At 35.0% G+C, this 4,760-nt stretch overlaps 1 non-coding gene across 1 annotated transcript; it reads right to left on the bottom strand.

Moving 5' to 3' along the window:
* Positions 1-4,296: 4,296 nt before the first annotated feature.
* Positions 4,297-4,403, bottom strand: LOC141700608 (small nucleolar RNA R71). The gene has a single exon (XR_012566442.1). It is a non-coding gene; the product is annotated as a small nucleolar RNA R71 (small nucleolar RNA).
* Positions 4,404-4,760: the final 357 nt, after the last annotated feature.

The following is a 4,760-nucleotide window of genomic DNA, read 5'->3' as shown; positions in this document are numbered from 1 at the left end:
ATCTATTAGTTAATCATTACAATTCAATAAAAAAAGAAATAAGAAATCAAAATTAAATGCCAACAGTTGGGTTATATCTATAGGTAGCGTATACACATGATAATCTCTCTCAATCAATTACAAATATCTGTTTTGATCGATCTCATCTCTTTTCCATCTCTATTTCACCAATTTTTCTTCAATTCGGTTGAGATTAATTTGGTTATAGACAAGCCGATTTCGTGAGTTTTTTTTGGTGATTTCATCTGACATCTCTTTGAATCAAGTTCAGCTAGGTAATCCGATTTTGGCGAGCAAATCTTCATTAGGTTTATTACTGTTTCAATTGAACTTTTGTTATTTCGTATTTTGATTCTATTGTGAAACCTTATTACTGTTATAAATTTTGATAATCGAGTTTATCTTTTTAGTGTTAATGTTTGGTATCAACAATTCTATTATAGAATCTAATTATTATTAGTTGATTTAGTAAATTTTATTGTAAAATTCTTATGTTATATTTGTCTTGACTTTATCCTTCCCTGTAATTTGAAATGAACTTTTGTTATTACATTTTGATTCTACTATGGAGCCGTGATAAATTTTGATAATCTGCATTTCAGATTCTGCTATAGAATCAAAATAGTAAATTAGATAAATAATTTATATAATTATATTATTCTATCATAAAATTGTACACTTTAGCTATTTATATTTTGTTGCTTTGAGTGTATTTTTGTAGTCATGAACTAACTATAATTTGTTTGCTGCATTTTTATTTGGTCTTAGTTTGTGTAAGAATGCACACTGTTAGACTTACTATCATTTGTTTATATTTTTAGGATTTGCAATTATCTTTGTGCTTTAGATTATCTTAATACTAAAGGCACCATAAACATATTTCGTTACTGCTGTTATTATCATATTTTTTATTTAGAATCTACAAGTTTACTCCATTACTTGACCTTGTAATAGTTAAACTTTGCTTCAATGTCAATTACAAAGAAGTATAAATAGTTAATTATAAGGGTGATGAGAGATCCGCTAAACTACAACTAAAGCGTCAATGGTTATCTTATGTCGAAGCTTAAATTTTAAAAGTATTAACTGAGTCCCTCAACCAGTTTTTGGATGTTTACAAGAATTACAATGGCTGGAATAATTTTCTGGGCATTGCAACAGGGAAAGCCTCCCTCAAACATAGATTCAAACCTCTAACTGCTTGTTAATGCACATTTTAAATTATGGATTTTAATTTCTATGTAATTTCTTTTTAATTTGTTCGAAATAATCAAATGCAGTTTCCATAAGTTACAAAGAGGGATCACATACCCATTTTTTTTGCTTAAAACTCGAAACGTAACAGGATAGTACCAACTAGTCAAGATGCCTACCATTTCTACAATATATATCTACAAAGATTTGATTCCATTGTTGAAGCTAATGGTTGCTTTTTCATGTAATCTACAGTAATACACCCGGAGTGTATAAAAGAAATCATAACATTATGTTAGATATATTTGTGATGTCATGTCTAATAATGATTTATGTTTAGTTTTCAGATCTTGACTAACAGGACAAATCAGGACTTAACTGGAAATCAGTACTTATACTGAAGTCAGAATTAAGATATCAGAACTTAAGTTATCAGAACTTAAGATATCAGAAGATATTTATCAGAAGATAATATCAGGACTTAAAAAAACTTTCAGATAAGAAAGGCGGCTGATTGAAGGAAAGAATATCAAGACTAAAACAAGAAGAGATATGCATGGAGAAGAATTCTATGAAGAATAGAAGACTTGGAGGAAAAGATAACTAGTTGATATATTTTAGGATGCAGAATTATATTCGATATCAATTAGAAGATTATCATGTAACTGTGTGTCTATATAAACACAGCATATGGTTTACACTACAAGTGATATGATAATCGAGAATATTATTCATTGTAACCCTAGCAGCTCTCGTGATATTTGTTCATCACTGAGAGAGAACGGTTCCATTGCAATACTGTTTTATTAATAAGATTATTCTATGTTACATACTTGTGTTCTTAATTTGATTTGATTGTACTATATACTGTATTCAACCCCCTTCTACAGTGTGTGTGACCTAACAAGTGGTATCAGAGCCTATCTGTTACCACAAATACAGTAAAGATCCAAAACAATCATGTCTGAAGAAGAATGATAAGTGGCATTTTATACCACTTAGAACGTCTTAAAATGGCTTAAATTGGTGTCTTGAAATCAAGTATTTTGTGTATTTGATGTGTTTTTCTAGTGTTTATACATTTCAGGGTATTAGTTGCATTTCGGAGGAGGAATCATCAAGAATAAGCCTTGGCATGTGTTCACCATTGCGAGAGGAAAAGAACGGGCAGATTACGGCGAAGAAACGGAGCAAACCTGGATTTTTTCCAGTAGGGTCCTGCGCGCCCGCGCAGCAATGCTGAGCGGCCGCGCAGCAGCCTTGCGCGCCCGCGCAGAAATGCTGAGCGGCCGCGCAGGGTCGGGGAAAAGGATAAATTATTTTAGACTTCTACTTCTGTTTGGCTTCCAACTTCTATGTAATCTGAGTTTTATGGGACTATTATATAAGTAGATTTGAGACGTTTTCACATAGAGAAAAAAGGAGATTATGTTTTAGATTGTGTTTTGCGCAAGAAGCGAAGGAGATAAGGAAGAAGACCGATTTAGCACACCGCAACGAAGAGGAAGCATATATTCTTGTGATTCTTGTTTCGTTGTAACGTTGGATGCTAGTTTTCTTGCTTTGACTTATTTACTCTTGTGACGTACTCTGTTTTAATATAATTAGTTTAGTTATTATTTTCTTGTGTTGTTTATCATGATTTCATATGAACCCATGATAACGATAAGTTCTATTATGGGCTAATCGTGATCATGGGGTTGCAACGGATTTATTATGAAATTCTTTAGTTAATTGTTTAATACTTTAGTGTGTGATGATTGCATGATATCTAGTATTGGTTGTGCGTATTCGTCTTATGTGCGTCGCGAACATATAAGATAGGGTGTTAATCTCTTGTGAAGCGACAGTGGATCTTGAGATTTAGAACTTGCCATGCTAGCATAGGTTCATGTACGTTGTGCATGATTAGTGGGTAACTCTAACAGTTTTATTTGCCCTATGTAATCAAAAGGAATAACTTGTGCTTAAATCGTTGTGTTGTCAATTTCTGTAGACATATAGGAACTCAACATAATTGATGACTATTCAACTTCTATCTTAATTATGGATGTTTGGTAGAATGGTATTAGTACAATGAAAGTTGGCTTTTATCAGTTCCGTGTTATTCGATTAATATCATCACTGTCACATGCTAAAGGTAATAACAATGGCTATAGAAGGAAGTAATAATGAAGTTGTGATCTCATGAGTGTTTTATTATTGATAAATTGAAGTGTTAGTTAAGTGGTTAATTAAGTAGTTAATTATAATTAATATTTAATCAACAATTTTAAGTGTTATCTTAATATTGAGAAGTAATCATACATTGGTGAGTGAGTTTAATTAGACAATAACTTAGTCTGAGTCTCTGAGGGAACGAACTAGAAAGTATTCTATATTACTTGCGAACGCGTATACTTGCTCGAATATTAGTGCATAGTTTTCGTCCTAACAAGTTTTTGGCGCCGCTGCCGGGGACTCGGCGTATTTTTTTAGTTTATGTACTTACCATCATTGGTCATTAGGACTCAGTGATTAGGACGTAGTAGTTAATTACTCTTTTCGGTAGTGTTTCAGGTACTTTAGCAAGCGTTTATGTAAACTCGTTCTCGTGCTCGCAAGAGGACCTTAGATACAGCTGAGGAGAAAGACGAAGTTCTTGATACTCCGGAGAAGTTAGATTTTGAGGATTCGGATTCAGGAACTGAGCAGAAAGAACCAGTAAACATGGGAGATCGTATTGTTCAAGCTGATCCAGCTCTTATGGATTTTTCTCGGCCTAAAATTGATGACATTCAGTCAAGCATCCTTCATCCGGCTATTCAAGCTAACACCTTTGAAATCAAGCCGGGCACTATTCAGATGGTCCAGAATTCTGTTTCTTTTGGAGGAGCGGCAACTGAAGACCCCAACATGCACATAAGGAATTTTGTCGAGATCTGCAGCACTTTTAAGTATAATGGCGTGACTGATGAGGCTATCAAGTTGAGGCTTTTCCCATTCTCACTGAGGGATAAGGCTAAAGACTGGTTACATTCTGAACCAGCTGGGTCCATCACTACGTGGCAAGATCTTGCGCAAAAGTTTCTGGTGAAGTTTTATCCAATGGCAAAGACTGCTGCTATGAGGAGTGCTCTTACTCAGTTTGCGCAGCAACCTACAGAATCTATGTGCGAGGCTTGGGAACGCTACAAGAAAATGTTGAGAAAATGTCCACATCATGGAATGCCGGATTGGATGGTAATCACTGGTTTTTACAATGGTTTGGGGGCCCAATCTCGGCCCATGCTCGATGCAGCAGCTGGAGGAGCCTTATAGGCTAAAAGCTATACTGAGGCGTATAATCTTATAGAGACAATGGCTGCAAACGAGCATCAAAACCCAACTCAGAGGATGACGTCAGGCAAGGTCGCAGGTATTCTGGAAGTTGATGCAGCCACCGCTATTGCAGCCCAGCTCCAAGCGCTATCAATGAAGGTTGATTCTTTGGCTACGTATGGAGTTAATCAAATAGCTATGGTTTGTGAGCTTTGTGCAGGTTCTCATGCTACGGATCAGTGTTCTCTTGTCAACGAATCTGTTCA

Source organism: Apium graveolens, unplaced genomic scaffold, assembly GCF_009905375.1.
Source record: "Apium graveolens cultivar Ventura unplaced genomic scaffold, ASM990537v1 ctg2589, whole genome shotgun sequence".
Classification (NCBI taxonomy): domain Eukaryota; kingdom Viridiplantae; phylum Streptophyta; class Magnoliopsida; order Apiales; family Apiaceae; genus Apium; species Apium graveolens.
This window is presented reverse-complemented; position numbering and strand designations above follow the sequence as displayed.